General features: G+C 44.7%; 1 protein-coding gene across 2 annotated transcripts in view; it reads left to right on the top strand.

Annotated features, from left to right (window-relative positions):
- NDRG1 (N-myc downstream regulated 1) overlaps nucleotides 1–25294 on the top strand; it is a 74459-nt gene that overhangs the window by 12138 nt on the left and 37027 nt on the right. The window contains exon 1 of one of the 2 annotated variants that reach the window (XM_055799154.1): nucleotides 22339–22451. The exons of the other annotated variant lie outside the window; for it this stretch is intronic. The gene's annotated coding sequence lies outside the window, so the exon portion shown is untranslated. Of the gene's footprint in view, nucleotides 1–22338; nucleotides 22452–25294 lie in introns of those variants that run through there. 2 annotated transcript variants of the gene reach the window in all.

The following is a 25294-nucleotide window of genomic DNA, read 5'->3' as shown; positions in this document are numbered from 1 at the left end:
CAGGTCCTCTGAGAGTGGTTCGTTTTGTTGCAGGGTCACCTCTCACTGCACAATGCAATGCACTTTTGCTGCCTTGTGTTCAATACTGGAGTTGAACACAGTGTCCTACCATGGAGCATCATGTTTTTAATGGAGAAAACACTGGGATTCAACTAAAAGTAGAGCATATCTCAGTGGGTAGTTACAGGCAGTTACTTTCCACAATATTTCTGCTGTACATAGAGCAGTCTTTGTCCCTGTGCAGCTGAAATGGTAAACAGGCTAACAAGCCACTCCTGGCCTTTCCTTACATGTGGGCACCCCTGCCCACCACCATTGTCAGGGAGGACCGGCTCTTTTGCAGAGAGCCCAACTGCAGGGAGGCCAACCTCTTCCCAGTGTGGCGGAATGAAGGAACCTGCTCCCTTATCTCTTTTTTTGTAGCAGCAGAGTGTGTGCATATCAACCAGAGACAAACTAAACTGGCAGAAACTGTCTTTCACAGTATTGTAACTCTTTCGAGCAATTTGGCTCGCTTGCAGCTGTCACACCACTGGATCGCTACGGGAGCTGAATGAGAACATCTTCCATTGCTGCCCACCTCAGGAATGGGCTTGGCTCCCTTGCGTTGCATGGAGCAGTGACAGTCCCAGTGGAAGGAAAGCACTGAGACTACTGATCCACCTGATTGCCAGGGGTGCCCCCCACTTTGTCTTTACACCAACAAATGCTGAGACCTCAGAGCCACTGTGCCATTGCACTACTTACCTACTCAGTATCTATACCACCAGCTAAGGCATCCATGGAAAAGGGTATTTTCAAACCCTTTGTCAGCTCTTCTTCCCAGGGTAAAATGTTGCCAATTAAAGTGTCTTGAAGCAAAGCTAAGGAAAACATGTGTTCTGCACGTGTACCTAGCAATTAAGAAAAAAAAAAAAAGGAAATCTGGTGTGTTCCCCATTTTCCCCTGTGCCTTTGGAAATCTATGCCCTGTTTTCCATTACTGTTCTCACAAATATTTGGAAATCAGAAGGTCAATCCTCTGAGGTTTTGTGGTCACCTGGTTTGAGTAACCCGAGGACCTAGCACCAGATCCGTAGACCCTCTCAGCCTAGCACATAAGGAAGGCCTTTATGAGGTTAGCTCACAAATTTGTGCTTAGATGCTTTTCATAATTTTAAATTTATGCTTGAATGGAAATTTTAGGCTGTTCTTAAAAGGCTGTGCACCTCAAAGGTGTGTACACACAAAGCCCACACTACCTGCCTGCCCTTGCTTGACTTCTAGACAACCTTCTTCCTTGCATCCCTCCTAGACAACCTTCTGTGGCTGATAGCAGATGGACAAGCTGATTGATAGTTTGTCTTTCTGCCCTTAAAATGCTGTAGTTCCACTGAAAAGTAGTCCAAGTAACAGGCAACCAGCCACATCACCCTGTGGGGCTGTATTTACACCACTAAACACTCATCCACCCTAGGAAGTGATCCTTGGCTCCTATCACAAGGCCCACCAGGCTGGTGATTTTATAATATGAAGCTGAGGGCACATACGTAGGGGAAAGCACAAGAGCCTGTGTGTTTGAAGACAGTGGGAATGATGATAAAGGCACTGTAAGGCATCTGGTTCAGTCTCACCGTCACTGCCAGTGGGGAAGGCTGCCCAGAGGAGGTGTCACCTGCACCATGTCGGGATTTTGTCTTGGGCACAGCTGGCTGGATCAGTCCAAAACAGATCCTGGGGCAAGAAGATGCAGTTTTGCAATGTGGGCAGTCAGATGTTCATTGTCTCAGTCTCTTCCCTGGATTGTTTTTATTTAACAGGACAGGCATAACCCCAGAGCACAGGTGGGAGATCAAACTGTGCAGAGGTTATTCTACAGTCCTCTCAACTTGGGGACAAAGACGACACAGTCCCTAGTTTCTTAGAGGCTGTCCTGCTTAAAGTAATTACCCCTCATGGTTTTCAGATGCAGAAACCAAGCACTGCGCATGAGGTTTTTAGGCTACAGAAAAGCCCACCCTGCATGTTGAAGATGCCCTTCACCCAAAGTTTTTCTTCTCCTCCCTCTTCTGCAGCTGTTTGACAGAAGGCCTTAGAGATTAGCTGCGTTCCTGTGAGCTATTTATACTGAAATATTTTGTGTTGAAAGATGTAAGCCCTTTTTTTCCTCTGTACATACACAATGATCCCCGAGGGCAAGCAAATCCTGCTGTGTTTTGGATCAGATACATTGTGATTACTGTTGTAAAACGGCCCCGAGTGCATTTTTATGAGTCAGTCTCACCTTTACACTTCCACATGTCACCAGGCTCTCTCGGATGTCTGTGCACCTTTCCAGTTCCAGATTACCCTAGTTAAAGGAAGTTTAATCCCCACTTGAGGTGATGCTTCCAAAACATTTTCTCTGAAACAATGTATCTTGATAAATTTTCCAGGGAGAGAAAGCATTTAGCTCACTGGTTGAGCAAAGTAAGAAAAGCCTCCAGTAACATGGTTGGCCAATTTGGCTGGGTGATGTGTTGGATTAGGCAATCCTCATATGTAATGCAACCCTCATATCCGAAAATAAAATGCATGGGGCCATGCAATATTCTCTGCTCCCGTGAACGGAGAATTACGATGCTTCCACACATCCCAGGTGAGAGGATTTAAAAAAGAAACAAGGAGATGAGAATGGTACAAAAGCCCAGGCAGGCAAACATGGATAGATTTCACTTGAGACACCCCTCCCCTTCCTCCCTGCCCGCAGCAGAACAGCTCATCTGCTGGAGCATATGGTCAGGCTTGCACAGGGAAAACAGGCTCAGGGGTGCAACATCACCGAGGGACCCCAGTGCAAGTGCCCAGATAGGGACTTTTCTGTCTGTCTGCACTGTGGACAGCACCTGCAAAGATGGGGATCTGAACAACCAGCCAGCTCCATACCAAGCCAGCTTCATGGAACTGGAGACCCTCTGATCAAAACTCCCACGGGCTTTCCAGCCCCATAAGCAAGGACTGTCATAGGGTAAAATCTAGAAGTATGATGTCTGAATATTGGGTCTGGAAGAGAAGTCAGCTGGTGATACAACACAGCCTGCCTTGTCTCCAAGCCAGACCACTTCTCATCCTTCCCTCAGCTCTGCAGTGAATCTGACAGGACCAGAGGCAATGGGCACAAACTGAAAAGACAGAAGATTTCAACTGAACATCAGGAAACAATTCTTCTTTACTGTGGATGTGTCTGAGCACGGGCGCAGGTTGCCCAGGGAGGTGCAGTCTCCCTCCTTAGAGATTTCCAAAAAACACCTAGACATGGTCCTGGGCAACTGGCTCTAGCTGGCCCTGCTTGAGCAGGGGGGTTGGACCAGATGACCTCCAGAGATCCCTGCTAGCTTCCACCATTATCTGTGATTCTGTGATCTGCTGGAAAGGTCTCTGCCCCTGAAGCCTCCCACATGCTGTGTGGTAGCAGGGAAGCTCAACATTAGCAGCAGCCCTCTGTTACAGTCTCTAACAGAAAGACAGTTTTACGTGATCCAGTATGAGTCACTGGAGTTGCAGGTCAATGGCCAAATTCTTTTGTTACACCCATTTAGTCCTGTGGGCTTCAGCAAGTGGGAGGGTAACGGAACTGGTCCAGATACATTTTGTGAAGCAGAAATGCATTTTGGTCCAAGCTGTTTCAAAAGCGTTCAATAAACAAAGCACTTTAATACGATGCCCTGAAACAGTCACCCAAATCTTATCCCTTTGGGAAGAGAGTTCATTTAAACAAGACTTGATTAAGGAATATTACCATCCTAAAGGGCATTCTGCTTTTTCTTGGGCAGTATAGGTGGCCATCAGTTGCTGAATCCTTCCTCGGTTGCACAATTTAGTGATACAAACACAAAATGCTGTTACGAACTGTGCACTTTTTACACCACTGATTCCCCCAAAATGAAGTTTTATGTGAAGTGCTTCCACTCTTCACTGGCACCCTGTTTTTAAGAATTTAAAGACCTTTCACTTCACCTTAGCTTTGATTTGAGGATTTTATTTTCTGTTACTTACTGGTTATCAGTACCACACTTATTAGGCAAGCTGCAACCTTAAAAGGCTTCTTCAGATCACCTCAAAACAACCTGAACATTTTTTCCACTTTTTTATTATACTCTTTGGATAACCTATGATAATTGTTTTCCAGATTGAGAGAGCAATACATACCAAATGCCCCCATCCCTCCCAAATAAATTTACTAAGCAAACAAAAAAACCTGTCTATAAGTGAAGTTTCATTATATGGTCTTTATGAAACTTTTCTTGTAACAGATGAATCTTGACTGCAGTGCAGTTTTATTCTGCCCTGTAAAGCAACAGTGCTGTAGAAAGAAATGTCACTATTGTTACAAACGTTGCTTCAGATTAATGAAAATTAATTCTAACCAATGGGTTTGTTGTAATTGATTCCTTTTACATGGAATTATTCTAGGGTATTGCTGATTTTTTTTGATCCAAACATATTTATGGAGAGTACAACAGAAGATATTTGTGATTTGCAATTTTTATTTTACTAAGTGGAATATTCACACTCATTAGATTTCCAATTTCTACTACCAAAGGGAAATCCTCCACTTTTAAAGATAATAAAGCATCCAGCTGTATTTATACAGAACCTAGACCACATTTTTTTCTGTTTTTTTCTCTGGCTTCTTCCTACCTCATATGCTGCATGGGCTCCTCAGTCTACCAGCTCTGATTGCTGGGATTGTGCCTGACGTTAAACATTTAACAGAGACCTTTTGTTGCTAACTGCATGGTTATGACAAATGGCAGATTGTTAAAGCAGGAGCTGTGTTATCAAAAGTCAATCAAGAGTGTGCCAAAAACTCTGGCTCCTTGTGCAGAATTCAAATGTGGAACAGGCACAATCTAGACTGGAGAAAGAGACAGCTCCTAAACACTGCCCATAGAAAAACCTTAGGAAAAAAGAGGAACACAGAGGTGGGTAACTGGGACCAGCAAGTGTGTCACCAAGTGTGTTCATGTTTACTTGCTTTCCCCAGAAAAATCCTTAGAAGAGGGAACTTTAAAAAACTGAGTGCAGCGAGGTGAGCCCTGAGGACTTATGGAGGATGGGTGTCCTACCTGCCTTTAAGAAGGTGGAAGAGGAGAAGAGGAACAAATCCAAGGAATACAGCTGAATGTGGAAAGCTACTGAAACAAATTATGAAATGGCCTGTGAGCACCTGGAAGATGATACAATGCTAAGAAGAGGCCAGCAGAGTTTTGTCAAGAGTAAAGCATATTAAGGGAATTTAACTTCTTCTCTGACATGGTAACTCATTGTAGAGGGTTCACGTGGGAAGGTTTTGGTAGTGGGGGGTACTGCCAGGAGTGGCTTCTGTGAGAAGATGCCAGAAGCTTCCCCCATGTCCAATGGGGAAAATTCCAGCTGCTCCCAGATGGACCTGCCGGGGGCCAAGGCCGAGCCCATCAGTGGCGGTGGTAGCGCCTCCGGGCCAGCATACGTAACAAGGGGGAAAATGTATCTGTGCCAGCAGGAGAGATGGGTAGGGTTATGTGGGAGCCGCGGCCCTGCAGCCCCCGGGCAGCGCCGGAGGGGCCGGAGCCGCTCCCGGCCCGGAGCAGAGATTCCCCCCCAGCCCGCGGCGCCCACGGCGGGGGGGACACGCTGGAGCAGGGGGATGTGCCCGCAGGAAGCTGCAGCCCGTGAAGAGCCCGCATTGGGGAGGCTCCTGGCAGGAGCTGTGGGCCATGGAGGGGAGCCCACACACACGAAGGTTTGCTGGCAGGACCTGTGGCCCATGGGGGACCCAGGCTGGAGCAGCCCACTCCTGAAGGACTGCACCCCGTGGAAGGGACCCACACGGAAGCAGTTCATGAAGGACTGTGTCCCATGGCTGGGACCCCATGCTGGAACAGGGGAAGGGCATAAGGAGAAAGGAGTGACAGACAATGTGGGATGAACTCGTTCCCCAGGGCTGCTGAGGGGGTGGAGGTAGATGAGTCAGGAGGAGGCTGAGCCTGGGAAGAAGGGAGGATGGGGGAAGGTGGTTTTGGTTTTTCTTTTATTTCTCAATGTTCTACTCTAATACTAATTGGTAATAAATTAAATTAATCTTCCCTAAGTCAGGTCCCTTTTGTTCATAATGGTAATCAGTGAGTGATTGCTTTTATTGCTCATTGTCCTCTTACTCATTGGCAATAAATTAAATGAATCTTCCCCAAGTTGAGTCTGTTTTGCCCATGATGGTAATTGGTGAGTGACCTCCCTGTTCTTATCTCAAGCCATGAGCTTTTCAACCCATTTTCTCTCCCTCACCTACTAAGAAGGGGGAGTGAAAGAGCAGCTTGGTAGGCACCTGGCAACCAGCCAAGGTCAATCCACCACACTCATCCAGCTGATGACAGGGAAGCGACTGACATAATTTATTGCATTTGTGATAAAGTTTGGGGAAGACTTCATTATAACATTCTTATAAGGAAAGCAGGGATATATGGTCTACACAGAACTGCTATGAAGCAACCACAGAATTCAGTGGTACAACTGAGAGCAGGGTGCAGTCATTGCTACCCAACAGGGATGGCACATCAAACAGCCCCTTTCAGTTCGTGATCTATATCACTGTAAAAAAGAATTCCAGTTTACATGAGCAGCTGGCACCAACCTGTGCAGGCAGGTTCAACACTCAAAATGATCTCATTAAACAGAAGAAATTGCCTAAATTAATTAATTTATTAAAAACAGAGAAATGAGAAATCATAGTCTAAACAGGAAAAGAAGAGAAGCTTGCAAGGCAGGAATAGCACAGAATGGGATCTACAAACTGAATACGAAAAAGTATGATCCTTGGGTTCATGTCACCCTGGGACTTACTAGCCAGACTACTGTAAGTCCAACACAGGAGGTAAACCCTGTCGTTGAATTTGAGTAACACATTTTTGGAGAGACCCTTCAGCACCTCTTGACTTCCAGATTTCAGTGCCAGCTCTGGACCCTGCATGTTAGAAAAGAGGTAAAGGAAATAGAGACACTTGAGTGAAGAACTGTGAACCTGGCAAGCACTTTGGGGGATAAGATTTATGAGGAAATGTTCTAAAAATAAAGTTTGTTTTGCTTTTCAAAATGCTAAAAGGGGAAGACAGCCCGTAGAAATGCCACAGAAACACAGAGAGAAGGAAAGTCCTAAAACCTCTAGCTTTCCTGTACATGGAAATGTTATCAAGAGTGTTACATGTTACAAGGAAAATTTGTTCTCCAAATGCCCTCAGTCTCTGGAGAGAAAGAACTAACAGGAAGCAAACCCAGAAAACAATTTCTTAAAGTAATCTATCTCAGAAGACATTACCTAGAGAACCTCCAAACTCTGTTGCTGGAGGATTTTAAAGCAGGTTAAACAAAACTTGATAGGGAATGGCTACCTTTACTTGATCCTTTTTGCAAAGAGGCAGACAGATTCCTATTTCAAGTCCCCTTAAACTCTAATTTTCTATAATTTGATATGAAAATACAGGTTTTGTTCTTTCCACTAGAAACTTCTTGGCAGCCTTCTCACTATAAGGGGAAAAAGCGTAATATTTGGAAAATGCTGTGAATTTCTTTCCAACTCTGGTTTCTGGTCAATAGGGTAAAGCCTTGATTCTTACTCAGAGCCTTGAGGCTAGCAGCCTGTTTTTTTCAAATGTATACAGTAAGTCAGTACTTCCAGTAGTATTTTCATCTAATCTTTAATTTTTTAATCCCTTTTTATGCAGTACTGCAGTGCTTTAGGTACATCTTTTTTGAAGTCTTTTGCTACTTAAATGGTTACAAATACAAGAAAACACCTGAGATTCTCTAATCCTCTTTCTATAGGAAGCCGGCAGAAAACCTTTCTTCTAGTCTCTTGCAGGGTCACATCCCATTTTCTAGGACATCTGTGCCTGCCTTCTCCACGTCTCCTGTGGTGTTTACGCCATTTTTCTTCTGCAAATATTTACACCATCAGTAAACTGAGCATAAACCAATAAACAGAAAAAGACATGCTCAGCTTTCAGAGTTACTTGGTTTACCTCTACACTGTGCAGTGATAATCACCTATCTTGATCCCAAAGCCCTTGTCATTTGGGCTACCTGCTTCCTCAGTGGGGTTTCCTAGACTTAAAACCATCTTAAATGCAGCTAAACTTCCTCAAAACCAGCAGCTATCCTTTGCATTTATCCTTTAAGTGAGAAACAGTCTGAAGAACACAAAGTTGACTTTTAGATCAGCTACTAGATCCCACACACATACACAGGTTGGTTTTTTCCCCCTCTTCCTGCTACTACATCCCTCCCTTTTATGATCAGGAAAACAGGGATCTGTCCCCATCCAAAATAAAAAAAACATTGAGTAAAGTGCCTGATATGATGTTCAGTTTTTCCTCCCAACTGTAAGCACCTCAGTTTTTTGGCCAATCATTCAGGCTAGGATAGATATGTCGTTCCTTTTTCACTTTTATAAGCAAACTTCCCATATTAAGGAACTGATTTAAGTATTTAAACAGAAATACCTATCAATGACAACAATGAGTCATTATTGTTACTTAACTGCAAGAAGGGCTTTGTCTGTCACAGCATGAGTGAACGTTTATCAGAAAAAGGTGTTTAAAAATAGTGGCTAATCCTAACCTTAAATATTTACCAGATCTGCAGACTCAGAATCACACCCCTGTGCCTTGGCTCAGCGCTTCTGCAGTACCAGGGAACATACTAACTGAGGCCCCTTAAGATTATTCCAGGGAGGTTTGATACTTTGCCAGGAAAACTCTGGAGTATATAGCTGCTGGGTGTTGGCAATGGGCACGCAGACATGCGGCTCTAAAAATGTCCAATTCAGTACACTACAGCTGCTGGAAAAAAAGGGACACTTCCCCTTTTGGTGAAGAAAGTTCTGTTTTATCAGACTTCTAAGAGGCACTGGCAGCTGCTGAACCCAGGACACTTGGTACCAGCAGTTATCATGAGCCACATTGTTTGGGTTTTTTTCCCCCTTGGGCTTTTAATATGCTGCTGGCCCTGCGTGATCATCCTGTCAGGGGGTACAAGTTACTCTGCAGCACTGACAGTGGCTGGTCCCCAACAGCCAGACACTCCTCTGAAGCCACTGGGATGTAGGTGAGGCTCCATTTTCTGCAGCACCTTCCCTAGACAAGCAATTCTGATAAGCTGCTCTTGCAAATTTGTGTGAAGGAGGGTCCACGACAAGGATGTGGATTCTGTCATCTAGAAAAAGCCCTGAAGGATTTAACTTCACTGTGGGGCAGCTTTCCAGCAGCCAAGGTTACCGATCTTGTGGTTTTGGGGTAGAATACACCAGATCCCTCCATCACCCGATCAGTTAGCACACAAGCTTGTCATTACACGAGCTCTTGGCTGAGCTTATGAAGAGGTGGTACATGAGAACTGGGTGGGCCTCATGCAGGTAGCCCAGGAGTCCTTGGGACCCTTCCTGGAAAATCGTCACACCTGTAAAAGGAAGGGCTGAGGTCTGGCTTTCATGTCTGCTGCGAGTTTTTGGCTTGACCGAGACTGAGGTTAAGCTAAAACCACTGACTTGGTGAAAGGTCAATAAATAACAGGTCTCAGGCAGCTTGAGTCTGCTTTCAGCCTTTGTCTGGAGTTTCTAATAGTGACAGACAGAGAAACTAGAAAAACTCCTTTCACCATTGAAAATAAACTGCTGCAAAGCAGCTCCACAGCTGCCCGGGGCAGGCAAGACCTGTCCCTTCTCCCAGCCTCCATCAAATGCCACAGATAGAACGTGAGATTAAATTTGGCCTCTGTAGGCTTTTGTGTCTTGTAGTTAATGACAGTGATAACCTAGTAGGAAAAATCAGATATGCCAATGGTTTTGTAGACAAACAATACATTAAGGGTTTTTGATTTTGGCCATGCTACGTTAACACTGTAGCATGTTTTTATAAATGTATTTTAAAGCATGTTCCCCAATTTACTGTAATTCACAGTTTTAAATCCTGCTGCAGACAGAGTTTTATGCTTTTCACAATGTGTTAACTGGTTATGGTCAAGGCTTGCTTTCTCAGTTAAGGAATTTTTTCAGGACTTATTTAAGTTTTTGACAAGATGGCTTTGAAGTTCTGTCCAAATATGACTTGAGATATCATGTTCGGAAATTGACCATAAAAACTCCAACAGATTTTTGTCCTCTTTTAAATTCTGATAATTTTTAAAGAGCTTCTTCTGAGACGAAAATAACCTAACCTATGATGTGATGTATGCAGTAAATGCATTCCAGCAGGGAAAGCACGCTAAACAGGAAATCTTACATTCAGTAACAAATGTTCTTCATGTCATCCCTTATCAGTTTGCTCAGGGACGCGAAATGTTGTACAGGCAGTCTTTTCGGATATGGAGCCTCAGAGCTTAAAATACTTTGTTTCAGTATGTTCATAGGGCTGTCCCAGAGTGAAGTCGGTATTAACCATCCTGCTCAAATCTCTGATCTCGTGGCTCTGATGTGTTCATCTCCAAAGGTGAGGCAACCCAGTGAAAGCTTCGTGATACAAGGCGCTGTTTCCTGGTGGTTAGTTTCTCCCTTTTTGCACGGCTGCCCGGCACCACAGACCATGCATGGGCAGATGACCGCATTCAGGCCTTACTGCAAAGCGTATCGACATGCACTCAACATCTACTCATCCCACAGTACTAATATTTGTGCTAGCTCCAATACTTGTAATTACCTTGAAGTATTCAAGACACAAACTCTGTCCTTGGTCCCCTGTGTAGAAGACTATAAGGAATGTCCTCACCATTTCAAAAATGAGCGTTTTGGCTGCGGTCTCTGGAGATTCATTTTTAGTAAACTACAGCAAAGCAAGGTTCCTAACCTTAGCTCTACCAGCAACGTAATACCAATGCTAACGAATATTTAGCCACATTTGTAAAGCTTTGCCTGTGGCCTTGCCCCCATAAATGCTGTGTCTCAGCACTGCGTGATGAAAAGCTAAATTAAATCCTCAGTTATGCTGGCAGACACTTACAGCGTTCAATGAGATAACAGGACTAAACACAACCTTGCTGCCCAGCCTTTCTGAAAAGCTGCTTTTTGAGTTTGATGCTGTTGGTGATCAGCCCACTGGGCTGAGGATGCGGGAGGCGGCAGCAGCATGTGTGCACGTGTATTTCACTACAAAGTGGGAGCTTATGCCCACAGAGCTGTGATCACTGCCTGGCATTGCCAGCTACATAGTACGCTATGTAGTAAAGAGAAATGATATGTCTGAGTACTGTATCTTCTAACAAGGCTGTCTTAGGATAGAAACTAGAAGGACTTCTGCATCCTAACTAATGAACAGAACTAGACATTTAAGATGCATTTTCCCCAGCAACTTTTAACAGTGGTTTCAGTCATTCCTCCTTACTCTCCTTGGCCTATACTTTTTGTAAAAGTGGCAAGCCTTAGGATGTTTTGCTATCTCTGTTCATTGGATACCCCCCAAGACAGCTCTGAGAGTCTTCAGCAGTTGTGATGTCCTTGTCCTCAGCATAATCACCTGAATTCCTTCCTGCTCCAACTGGTGCTCGCCGGCCTGGTGCCTCTGAATCAAGTTCTATTCGCCAGTGAGCTCTTCCCTTTACGGTGACAGCTGCAGCTGGAAATAGGCTGTGCAGCCACCCCCTACCAATAACCTTCTTCAATGTTTTCTGATCTAAAGCCCACCCTCCGGTGTAGCTCTGTCAGTGTTGATCACCTCTTTGTTCAAAATCGAATACAATGTCTGCAGGTTTTAAATGAGGTTGACCTGCTCACATTAAACCTCGGGTGTTTGCTCTATTAGATACTTGTTCTGAGCATTAAGACATGGGTTGGCAGTGACCACTGTTCTTCCAAAATTGCCTTTGCTTTTTAATCTGAAAATTATTCTCTGAATTTTTTTGGTAGGGTCTAGTTTGTTCAATCTAGCAATGACATTAAATGTCATATGCACTAGTCGCCTGTAGAAAAAATCCCAGAATTTTCCACACCCACAGCTAAACCTAGATTGTTCCTCTCTCTTACTACCAAAACTCTATTTGTTCTTGCAAGACACATCTTTGATCCTTTTTTAGAAAAGCAGTAAGTCCATCTGCACTTTGGGCATAGGATAACTCCATTTACTGCTAACTGGAATATTACAGTAACTCAGAACCTAGGCCTCTAATTTCTGCCTTGGGTTTTTAAAACTCTAAGCATGCATCCCATATCCAGGGGCCATGCTGCACTGTAGCATTTCAGACCAGCAACTGGTTATTTTGGCTAGTTAGATGAAGCCTCCAGAGTTCGGCTTTTTAAGCAGTCTTGGCACCCTTGATTGTTCACTCTGGTTTATGGTATTAATCCCAATATTGCTGTGATCTACTCTATGCCTTCCTATGTTGGCCTTCCTTTGGGCCTGCTCCTTCCAACGAGCAGAACTTACTTTTGTTTCCTTAGTTTTAATTTAGTATCTTAAACTTCTATCTAATCTCAACCTCCCAAGCCACAACTTGTAGCTGTTGCCCCATGATGTTCTCTGCCACTTCTGAATGGTGTTTGGTTTCATCATCCCTTCAGTTTCCTTTCAAATAGATGTAGGCTGCTGTTAGACCACCCCAGAGTCTCCTGCTGCCAAGACTAAACAAGCCCAGCTCCCTTACTTTCTTCTTGAAGGTCACGTGCTTTACCCCTCTAAATATATTTGCAGCAATTTGATGAGCTTTTTTAAGGTTCTTGACATGCTGGTAGGTCCAAAACTGGTCTCACCAGGGATGAGTAAAGGAGATGATAATTTCGCTGGATCTGCTGGGCATGCTTCCCCTGATGTAACTCAATGTGCAATTTGTACTACCTGTAATGAGGGCAGACTATTGCCTTTTACTCATTCTGGCATCAACCACACACCCAAGATTCCCTTTCATCAAGTCTCTGCTGTACATTTCCCCACCTGTGCTAATGTGTGGGGTTATTCCACCCCAGGCACAGAACTCTGCACTTCTTGCTGAATTTCAGAAGTTCTTGTTGGCACAAATCTCATGTTTCTCAAAGTCCTTCTGGGTTAAAGCTTTGTCACTTGGTATATCAATCACTTTCCCTCACTGAGCATCATCTTGAATTTGCTGCAGGGTGCAACCCCTGGTCTTATCCAAATCACTGATGAAGACATTGAATAATGTTGGACCTCTGTGGCACTCCACTTGTTACCGGCCTTCAGCTGGATATTAAGCCACTGATTATTACACACCTTAGCACTGGCAGTGCAGCCATTTTTCAAGCCATACTCACGCGTTCTATACTTTCTCAACTTGAAAATAAGAATACTGTGGGTGATGGTGTAAAAAATGTTACCAGAGACAAGGTGTATAATATACACCACGCTCTTCATTCACATAGCTGGTCTTTCAATCAGCAGCCCTTTTCTAATTGTCAGGAACCTCCACTACTTGAGATGGTGTTTTGCAGATGATAGACATCAACTTGGCAATCACTCATCTCTGCTGGTTTCACTAGCTGGATGATTCCTACAGCATAGAGCCTCTCTCCTTCTTTTCACCTTAGGCTGAGTAAGTTTTCTCAGCGCTAAGATTTGGATTGTAGTTGTTCTCTCTCTGTTCTGTGGTATCTTGAGAACTCCTTCACTTTCTTTTTGCTTTTTCTTTCTGAAAAAATATCAATAGTTATGTTTTCTTTATGGAAGTCTCTGTATATTTGTTGTAATTTTTTTCGGAGTTGCTCTTGAGTTAACTGAAAGCTGTTTAACACTTCAAAAACTTCAGCTGCTGTGAGAAATGAGACTACTGTCTTCCTTTTGGCACCAAATTTCAGGCAGACAGAAGCTGAAATGCTGTTGAAATTTCCCAGTGTTTTCCACCTACCCAGAGGTTGCCAGCAGAGGTGGTGCTTCACCTGCTGCAATTCCTCATTAGTGAGAAGTTCTTGAGGAGCACTCAGGGCTTCAGATGTTTGTGGGGGCTGTCCTCTGTTCAGTCTCTAATTCCAGCTGGATGCACATGATGATAAAACCTCAAGAGGAGCCTGCTCCATTCCTCTGGGTATGTGTAGGCTAAAAGGGGACAGGCTGTGAGCTCTACACCCACACCCTTGACTGCCCACACACTTAATTGCTATTTTGCTCCTTGGCTCTGATCTGGCCTCTTCCCTGGAGCTGTCAACAGGCAGTATGGAAAAGACCAAGCTCCAGCCTACACAGTCCCCCAAGGCTGTCCCATCACGCTCGGCACATTCATATGGCCTCATGCATACCCTGGGGTATGCAACACAGCCCTTCAGCTTCATGCCATAAAGACATCACTCTTGTGGGTTGCAACACCGCCCTTAGATTATTTCAGAGCCTTTGAACTCAAAAACACATAAAAAAAAAAATAATGATCATGTCTTAGGACCATAGGGACACCACTTGCAGCACAGAAGAGAGCCAGGGCCAAGTGCCATACGATGTGTGTGGGGTCAGTTGGCCGCAGAGGGCTGGTCCGGACATGAAGCCCACGCTGGGCCATGCCACTTAGTGTTGGGGCCAGAGACCGGGTTTTGGCCCTTTTATATTTAGCAGTATGGACACGGCATCTGCTTGAGATGCTGCTCATAAAGGCCAAAACTTAACACCAAAGTGGGATTTTTTTTGTGACTCATTTGATTTGCTAATCTGAAACAGATTTACCATGTCTTGTTTAATAGGGAGCAGCCTTTAGAGCTACTAAATGAATGAACTGCTGATTTAGAGCTGGTTGGTTGATTCTGAGCAACTGTTTAGAAATGGCTGGCAAAAACAGCACATCTAGTTTTGCTGCAAGAGCTGCAGTCAGCTTACCTATTGCTCTCTTCTCCTGTCCCCTACTCCCTCCATTACTTTGTCCTAAGGCGGCACTCCCGGTCTTTGTCAAATGATGCCTAAAGTGACCCCTGAAGCGGACTGCAATCAAAACCTGCTGTTAGTGTCCAGTCTCCTCTGTGGCAGCCTCTTTAAAACTTCTGTAAGAAGTGAGCCAACATCCATCTTCTCTGCCTCAACACAAGACAGGGGAGAAATCTGAGGTATATGTTTGATAGGTGTTTGTATTTTATGCACAGGAGCACAAGACCATGAACGTGGTCCCAGGTGGTCCCAGGCCTGTTGGAGTGGTCAGCCCTGAGTACACAGTGCCAATGCGCAAAATTACTTTGTGCTTCTTTAACTTTGGGTTCAAAGCTGTAAGAGCAGGATTTATAACAAAAAAAATCTTTAGAAAACTGTAGTCGTCTAACTGATTGCAACTGATACATGTCATTTAGGGTCTTGCAGAACCAGACTTTCTTTTAGTTAATTGCTTGGCTGTGTTATTGCTATGTAAATGTGTGCTCAGGGCAAAAGGACATATACTTTTAAGTGCATTTTCAAGCAGAGCACATACAACATTACTACATTAGGAAGATTAGACAACGATCAGGCCTTTTACCAGCTCTTCTTTATCAGACATAAGTGAAGACAGAGTTCTGACTTGTAGTTGCTTAGCTGTTCTTCAAACCGATAGGCACCCACCAGCATGTTTTTGCTTGTATTCAAGCTTTCTCAGCCTTGGGGGGTTCAAAAGTTCAGCTGAGATGTGACTTGGATGTTCCTTCAGAAAGGCTGTGGAAAAGGGAATGGGAAAGATTCTGGTACACACGCATGCACCTGTGGCTATGTAGTTGAGTGTGTGGCAACGCCTCAGCCAGAGCGAGTGGGAGAAGGAGGTGATGAGGAGGGACATTCTTCCCAGATTTCTAGCTGGTAGAGGAACTTCTTTAAAAATAACTAAAGATAATAATATAGATAAGAATATATATAAAGATATAATAAAAAATAACTAAAGATAGGGACTAAAGGGAGAGAGTGAGACACCTGAACTTCAGTTTTGGAGCAATTCTGTTCAGACAAATAGTGACCACAGAGAATCAAAAAGATGCCAAATTGCCTTTGGTGCCTTCTTCCCTGGTCGGCACAGGAGTTGCAGGCATATCAGCTGATGTGACCCGCAACAAAGTGGAAACAGGAGATTTTCTGGTGGCTTCAAAGTCCTGTGATCTCTTGCTTCGAATGGCATAATTTATCAGAGCACACACTCATAGCCAGCACCTCCTTGGTCATACCTTTTTGCTAAAGAACAGGTTGCTGCAAAGTCTGTTTGACATAAATGACTTAAAGTCTCCTTCAAGTTGCTTGTGCAGGCCCCAAATGAGTTCTGTTTGAACTCCCTCATGCTGTGCCTCTAGGGTGGATGTAAGAAGGGTTTTCCTCATAATGCTCAAGTATATAGAATCCTCGTTTTCTAGTATGTGAAAGCAGCTTTTATGAAAGTTTGTATAAACTACAAGCTTTTATAAAAGTGCTTCTTTAAACTTGCATTGAATTTGCAGCAGACAAAAGCGGTTGCAATTGCTGGTCAGATTCTCCCCACTTAGTGAATGGGGATGGAGAGCCCTGACACCCCAAGGTGTTGGCCAGGCAGACTGAGGGAGGATTATAAATGCAAGAAGTTGTAGATGAGCACCTGTGAGCATCAGTTGGGTTCTGCTAAGTTCTTTACTCATCCAGTGCTTCAGAAACTGAATCAATGACCTGTGTGAGGCCTGTCTTCTTGTGGGTCATTTTGGAAAGAAAAGAAATGTCAAAGGATAGTTGTTAATGCTGAAGGCAGTACTTGCTAACTGGCTGTCTTTAGCCAGAGTAAACCCTTTCCAATAAACGTAAAGTTTCCTGTCAGGAATGGGATGGAGAAGACCACCTACCTCTGAGACAGTTGAGGAAAATCCCCCCTAGTTTACAGTCTTTCAGGGCTCCATTTCTCTTGCCTCTGACTGCTGTGTAGGCTTATGGCACTGCTTCCCGTTCACAGTTAAAACAGGTCTCTCTACTTCCTTGCCTGCTCATAGCTGACTATGAAAAAAATCAACATGAATAAAAAAAAGAGTAATATCTCATGCCAGCTCAGTAGAGCTACATCTGTAAGGGAACTTATTGTATTTATCTGTATTTTTAGTATAGATCCCTAAGGAAACAAGCTCTATATGATTGTACATACAGGTGTGTACGTGTGTGTTTAACAGGTGGACAGGTCTGAAGAGTGCAACGTTCCTCCAGAAGGACTAAATAAACTTATGCAGGGGGCTATCAGATACCTATAAAGCTAATTCTTTGATCTTCCAGCAGCCCCAAATAGCTTTCTGTTTCAATCATTGGGCAAACAAGACACACACATCGTGCTGGGGCCATTAGCAATTACGGGGATCTTCATGAGCCATGGTGTACTGTACTGCTTCCTCTGCCCAGTGGCAGGCAGGTGACAAAGGAGCGAAACACAAAGAACCCCTCTGAGTGGATAAATTGCAACTACATCAGGACAGATAATTAGCGGTAGTCATTGCACTTTGGTTGTTATGAATGTGCAAGCTGAATTCACCTGAACCTCCTTAATTCGAAATGCAGACGCCACTGAGATCTTCAAAACCCCTGTTGGGCTGCCACCAAATCAGGAAGCGCTTTGCCACCTGATGTGTGTGAAACCACTGTCACCCTTGGAAGAGGAATTGCTCTAGATCTTAACTGTAACCCTAGTTGGGAATTCTTCCCTTCTGTCTTACTCCATGCAAGTTTCAGAGAGTCCCTGATGGCTTAATCTTTGCACAAAAGACAGCTTTGAAAATGATGGCTCTCTTTGTGAGTTCTTGGTGCGCGAGACAGGTTTTAATCTAGATATTATAATGTGAGTCTTTTCTGTTTGGAGGAGCAGTGGAAGTATATGGCCAGTCCCAATTCCCCTTCCAGCTGTAGCAGGGATATGAAACTACTATCTCTCCGCCTTCACAATGACATCTGTGAGCTGTAGAACCAAATTCTTCCTTTTTCCTGCCTGGATTGATGAACTGCCATTGTTTTTACAAAGTGCATTAGCTCCAACAGGAGAAATGCAAGCAAAATGTGCAATGGGTATATAATGACCCTGTAAACTGTGGTTAAGACTTTTTCCTGGTAAGCAGAAGACCTGTGCTCAAACGCAGCTGACTAAGCACAGTATCTAAACGCAAGTCCCTCAGATGCCTGCACTGTCTGTGGGTTACAGACTGTGAAGTGGTACCAGAGAAAGCACTTGCTGACCATAGGTATTCGTCTCTCAGAGAGAACTCTCAGTCAAAAACCTTATGTGGAAATAAACGTAAAATCTATTTTAGTCCTTGTCTCTCTTGGCTTTTTCTCTTGGCTAGCTTTAACATTTACCACTCATCACGTTGACTTCTCAGAAACCCAGTTCTCCGGCACTTAGTTGTCTGCGTGCATTAGACTGAAAGCCTGAGCGGCGAATGCGGGGCCAGGCAGCCCTGTCGCTCCACAGCTCAGTCCTGCTGTGGATTTAGCTCAAAGATTCCACCCCAGAACTTCCTACAGAAATGTTCCCCTTGGTAAAACACTCCACCAAAATCCTCCTGAAGGGACATACCTATTCAAAACAAAACAAAGCAAAACAAAAGCAAACCCTCATCCCCTCCATCCATCAAATGAACTTACAGATGAACCCTGGTCTTCCAAAATACATTAAACAAGTCTACTTCCTTTGCAAATGGCAGGAAGTTTGTATTGCAAGACCAACGAAATGACTCACCCCACATCTATGCTTTTGCTGAAGCAGATAAACTTGCCAAAAGCAGTTTCCAAACTGGAAATTAGTACTTATGTGGGGATATGAATAATATCAGGCAAATCTCTGACAAGGGCATGTGAATCTGCAGCCTGTGGTGTTATTTATTTATATTTTTATTGAGGTCATTGCCCTTGGTTCAAAGCTGCATTGGATAATTTTTGGAGGGATAACCAATCCATATGGCTACATGTCAGCATCATCAAGGGATCCAAAGGCAACAACAAAAGGCTGTAGTAGAATAAAATTCCCAGTGGATGGGGTGTGATAGTAGATGGGTCACAGAGGGAATTCTTTTGACATGAGTCAGCAAACATCAAGTATATTTTTCATAAAACATGTAACTTAATCCAAAATTATCCCTGCTGTATTGTTAGTAAGAAAAAGGGAACACCCAGTTAACTTCTGCAATGACTAATAATATTACCACTGCTTAAATGTAAACAGTGTGCAGAAATCTTTCTAAAGAAATGCACGTTTTTTGCAAAAAATAATGCTGCACTCCTACTTTATTCAATTCTTTTTCCTTCTTTGCTGCTGCAGCACAACTGATATTTCCTCTCTTAATGCTGGCATGGCAAGAAATATAATGTCAAAGGAGAGAAGAACAGTCTTGTAATTAAAATCTGTTTCCATAGCACTGAAATAGATGGAATCGCTACTCTTCAGTGGCCTTTGGATCAAGTCTCTGCTCTGGTGATTCTTCATTTGCACGACCCTCTCTCCACCGGAGCCTTATAAGCATTGATTAGTTAATGGTTTTGAAGTCCTATTCAAATGCTGAAATATTGTTACTTCCAGGTATTGGAACAAATAGGCAGGTTTCTGCTCAGCACGTATGATCAATCTTTCTCTAGCATGAAAGTATGCCATTTCCCTTATCAGTGCCAACGTGTCTTTGTGTGTGTGCATACCCACAATAACCCAGTTTAGTAAAACAAAATGAAAGAATAAATCACGTACTTGTTTACTTCACTCTTAAAAATCTCTGAGACCTATGTTGTGATCTCAAATGAAAGCCACAGAGAGCACTGGAGAGGGTTTGTGCTTTCAGGTTCATTTGAACAGCCCATTCGCTGGTAGAGGAATGGACGTCTGTGGCTGGGCAGCCACCCCCTGTAGAGATGCTCTTCTGAAAAGGACAAGTGCATGCCAGCTGCATAGAGCTGGTTTATTAAATAAAATAATATTTACAGTGGAAGCACTCCTTAGATTTCCAGTGGGCCCACATGGGTGGCAGCTTATCTTGTCTCCCTAGCAAGTGGTTCCTAAAGTACACACGCCTGTACACGTACAGATACTGGTACGTGAGCCACTCAGCTGCTATGGGAGTGTGGCGTGAGCCGTCGTGCAGCCCAGCACAGGGTGAAAACTCACAGAGGCTGTGGCTGTTGCAGCGTCAGCGGTGCCACTCTGGCAAATTAAGACTTGAAACTCCTGTTTTCCCTACCTGTCTTCCATGTAGACTCTTTCAGGCAGAGGGGAATGACGTTCCCCAAGCTTTCAGCTGTGCTCCTTTCTGGCACATGGCAGGATTTGGCTCTCTAGTGCAAACGTTAGCAATTACATCTTCACATAGTAAAATACTTGGATTTTTGGAATGACTTCATTTTCTTTTGCAATCCACCAATCACCCTCAAAAGACGCTGTAAATCACTATGTCATAGCTAGCAAAATAGCTAGGAAGTGTGATTGAGCGCATGAAGGCTCCATTTGGATTCATACATTTCCAGGCTTTCCTACTCATGTGGGCTAGCAGCTACTGACTCCTGGGGGCTTCTACCTGCCTGTCTGCAACATTTTTGAGGGTCCAACACTGCATGTGATCTAAATGAGAAAACAAAATGCAAAGGTCAAAGCAAAAGAAAACACTTTATTCCAGTTCTCCAGTTCATTCCACACTCAGTATTTGTTTTTACTGCAAAAGTCTGAATTTAGTGCACGGGGAACAGCTCATTCCATTTGAATCTCTGGAGCTTTCAGCCCCTTCCCCAAAAAGCAGCCAAGCACAGCAGACTGAAAAACCGCTTGAGGATGGGCCAAACCACACAGTTCAGACACTGACCCAGATCTGTTTTCTGAAGGACTGAATGTTTCTGAGCTAGGATTTTGTTTCATGACCAGATGAAGGAAGGATTAATCTGCTGGAAAATTAGTCAAGCCCATCCTCTGGTTCTAGTGCTTGCACTCATTCCGTAACTCCGGTACACTGAGCTAGACAGATCTTCCACAACAAACATAGCAAGCCAGTGATCTGATGACACAGTTTTGAAGATACGACTTCAAAATAGGATCAGTTGGAAATGAAATTAGTTGTGACGGTTTCATTGGTTACCTGGCCACACAGTTTAAAATGAGTATGAAAAAGGTCAGACAATAATGATTCAAAAAACAAAGCACACACAGAGCAGCATTGTCTTAGAATGACAAATGCTTCTCTTGTGTTGTTTTAGCAATACTTTTCATCCTTCCGGACATTAACTAATCAGAAGCAAGAAAACATGATAAGAAATTTCCTTTATTCTACACTTCGTAATAGTTATTGCTACACAACATGGTCTCCCGTTATTTCATGGTGAAAAGGGAACCAGGCTTCCAGGGTTCTTTTTCCAAAGGCAGCACTTTCTGACTCAGGTGCAGAAGCTGGGTTAGGACGAGAGAAGCTAGTATGCATCTGAACAGCAGCAAGCTTTTATAGACTAGACTTAATAAACTTATTGTATAGCTGAGAAAACAGAGGAACAGTTTCAGAGTTTCAGGAATTTCTGATTTCCTCTTCAGGCCACTGCATAAGGGAGAATGAAAACATGCTGTGGATTTCATCATTTGGGTCACAGTAAGCTGCCGTAAAAGTGAGGTTGTTGAGTGAAATCACACACATGGGCGTGTTTTATGGAAAAGCCACAGAAAAAGCAGCTCAGGCTGTCACAGTTTAACCGTCCCCTTAGCGGGTGGCTACACGCAGAACTGTGTATATAGAGATATTCTTTACTCAGCAGGCTGGGGCCTCTTTTTGGAATAAACGATTAGCTGCGCTTCTTGCCAAAGAACTGTTTGCTGGGAAACTCACACAGCATGGTGCAGCACCCGCTGCACCCTCTGAACTTCATCAGAAATGTGCGAAGGCATTTTCTTTCTACTGCAATCAGAATTCTTTCCTAGTGGTCACGTTAATATATGAGTGTACAATTTCGCAATTCAGGATCTGGTAAATAGCCTTATTTTTCTGCAGCAGTGCATACATCTGCACAATTTTGACCACCTGTGCCAGGACCCTGCTGTCGCGATCCTTTGCTCAGCTTTTCCCAAGAGTGCTGCTCTTTCGGTCCTAGGGCAAACCCCTTTGCACACGCTGGCCTCTCCCCACCGAACTGGGGCGAAACCCCTTGTTATCGGCCCGGTAACGCTTCGGGAAGCAGGGTGGCCGGTCTCGGCCGCTCAATGCTCCCAGGGCTCGCCCAGGAAGGGGATGCCAGGGGTGAGTGTCCCCCCAGCCGGGCTGCGCGACCTGGATGAAAGGGGGACCTGGGCTGGCGGCTGTTCCTCGCTGATATTCAGAGACCCCGTGCAGACCGGGCATCCACGCTGCAGCCGCCGTAAAAGCCTGCGGGCGACTGGGGGAGCCGTGGGGCGCGGGGACAGCCAGGCGGAGCCCCGAAACGGGAGGCGGCCCGCCCCGTGCTCCCGGCGGGGAGGCGGCGGCGGCGGCGGCAGCGGGCAGCGCCGCCCGGCGGGCGGGGCGCGGGCTATAAATCCGCCCCGCGGCAGCAGACGGGCGGTGGTTGGGACGCGGCGGTGGTAGCAGAGCAGTATTGCGGCAGGTAAGGGAGGCTCCCTCCGTCCCACCCACCCCCCCCACCCACCCACCCCCCTCCGTGGACCTGGCAGCCCCCTCGGGGGCGCGTGCTTGCATCACCCCTTTTCTGGTCCTTATGGTGACACCCCCCTTTCCCCGCCTCTGTCCGAGCTGGGCTTTGCCGGCCGAGGGGGCAGCGAGCGGGGTGCCCGGGTACCCCGGCCCTCCCGGCTGCGGGGGGCGGCTGCGGCGGGCTGCGCTGGGCTGAAGGCGGCTGTGGAGCCGGGGCACGTCCTTGTCCTACGGAAGTTGGCTGCCGCTGCTGGCTTGTTGCTTCTGTCTCTGCTCCCGCCGCTCTGCGTTGGCTTTGGAGCAGAGGACAGGCTTGACTGGTTGTCCAGCCTTTCCCAGTGAGCTGTCTCAGTGGGGTTGTTGCCCGCCTGTGTGATGGTAGGTGCGGTTTGCTCTCCCTGCTTTCGGGTTCAGAGCGCTGCACAGCAGCGTTTGTAGCGCAGGCACAGCCGCGTACTGGGTCCGATGAAGTAAGTGATTTCACTTGTGCTTAGGAGGATGTTCTGGTTAACGCTTTGTGTTGTGTTACGGTTTTCCTATGGAAACACTTGCTCACTGTTTATCAAGCCCACAGTGCCTGACTTTGCCCCCCATGCCCAGGATAGCATGCTCTTAGGCTTCAGGTAGAAGTGTTTACCAACTGTTATTTGGATGTTTTTCTCCTCAGTTTTCTGTTTAAATAGGAACTGTATTTTGAACCTAGAAAATGCATTTGTAGTGGTACGGAAGAGGTCAAAGGCAACCTGAAGCTTTCTGTCCAGATTCTCTGCAAGGTGTTGCGCTGTTTGGACTTCCTCTGGCTTTTTGTCAACTTTTTTTTGCATGTCCAAGTGTGTCAAAGCTAAACAGCTGCTGGAGAACTCACTGTTGAGAGCAAGCAATGGGAACAGCCTGTAAACAGGAGCTTATCGAATGCTTCAGATAAACAGAGAATCATAGAATCATTTGGGTCTGAAAAGACCTTTAAGATCATGGAGGCCAATGGTTAACCCAGCACTGCCAAGGCCACCACTAAACCATGTCCACCAGTGCCACATCTACGCATCTTCTAAATAATTCCCGGGATGGTGACTCAACTTGGAGAAGCCTGCCTTGCTGTTTTTAGTCTTAGCTGTTGCAGTCATAACTTAGATCAAAACTTCAGCCAGTGGCATTAAGCTGGTGCACTTGGAACTTGGCTCTGGGAACATTTTTTTTCTTTCTAATTTTGTGCTTTTTTTTTTAACCAGTCTAACGTAGTTTGACGTAAAGTGACTGTGTTTTTATCACAAGTGCTTGAGTAAACAGCAGGCAGCTAATGCTGTATGATGTCCTATGCACAGCAAGAATTTAATGACTGTGGGTAAAATGGTAAAACTCAGGAGTAGGAGCAGCAAAAGTAGTGTTCCTTAAAAGGTTTGTACAGTTCCCAGAGTACTAATGAGCTCTGTGTCCTTGAAGAAGAATAATACATTAATATATTCAGGAGGAACTGGTGTGTATTTTGACATGGAAAACACAGATGCAGTGAAAACAGGTTTTAATGCAGTGATAAGAGACTACTTGGGGTGTGTACGGTTTCTGTACTTGTATTTTTCAATCTGAACTGAACAGATGCCATGGCATAACGGTTTGGGGAGCTGAAGACTGCAACTTCTAAATCTGAGTTTCTTGCACTTCAGTTTAGCAGATACCTGAATGAGCTGGATTTGAAAACTCTGGACTGAAATTTCTACCATCAGTGAATGGAGTGAGAGATGGACTCATCCCCTTGAGTCTGCACTCTGCAAAGTGGCTGGCCTTGAAACCAGGCTGGGGAAGAGGGGTTTAGAAGGTCTTACAAGCTGGGGGTTTCATTTTTATCCCTTAAGAAGAAAGGGTTTATGTACTGATCCCCACATTCACTGGCCACTTGACCCAAGGTGTCAGTGGGGTAGAGATATCGGTGTCAGGTGGCCACACAATTTTGCAGTAGCCAAAAAAGTGTCACCCACTGCTGAGGGTCGGCTGCCACATGTGCCTGCCAGTGTTTAAGAACTAGCATCTGCACCACCAAAAACCCAGACTCTTTAAGTTTTTCTGTTTCTGCTCTGCACAACAGCTTTTTTTGTTCTTGCCAAAATAAAAAAGGAATGATAAAATTGCAACAGATCATCTGCATGAATTCTTGATAGAAACAGTATGATTCCCCAGTTCTCTCTACTCCAGTGGGAGATGCTCTGCTCTGAATGTGCCCTTCTGTACTGTGACTGTTACATGGGGAGATTCTTACAGTGCATCTTGGGATGCCCTGTTTGGCATGGGAGCCTGGTCCTTAAAAATAGTTGTAAGGCAGTTGAGCAATTTGCTGTTGTAGTTCAGGTGGGATTAGTAGTGAACTGTTGTGAGAAAAATTATTTAATTCAGATTTTTAAACCTAAGTGATTAATTTGTTTGACTGAAGTGCAACATACATCCTCTCATGACCAGCTTAAGGGATTTTGGCAAACTTCTAATGTCTCATAGAAAATACTGTTTTTTCAGTTAACCTCATTAGAGCCTGAGAATCTGTCGCACAAAACGTGGAGCATATATGTAATGAGACGTTTTATTGTCTCAAAATAGACAAAGAGTGAAAGAAAAGATACAGAAGGGGTGAAACTGGCTTGAAGCTCTTCACAATGAAGACAAGTAGAAACTGTGAAACTCTCAGAAATAATAGAATCTAACTGTGGTGGATCAGCAATGTTTACATCATGTGTACAGCTGGCAGCTTAGGGCAGCAAAAGCCTGTTCGGTGTCAGGAGTACAAGCCTGGGAAACCAGCAGCCTGAATCA

Source organism: Falco peregrinus, chromosome 3, assembly GCF_023634155.1.
Source record: "Falco peregrinus isolate bFalPer1 chromosome 3, bFalPer1.pri, whole genome shotgun sequence".
In the NCBI taxonomy this organism is placed as follows: Eukaryota; Metazoa; Chordata; class Aves; order Falconiformes; family Falconidae; genus Falco; species Falco peregrinus.
Note: the sequence above shows the minus strand (reverse complement) of the source record. Positions and strands in the feature narration are given on the sequence as shown.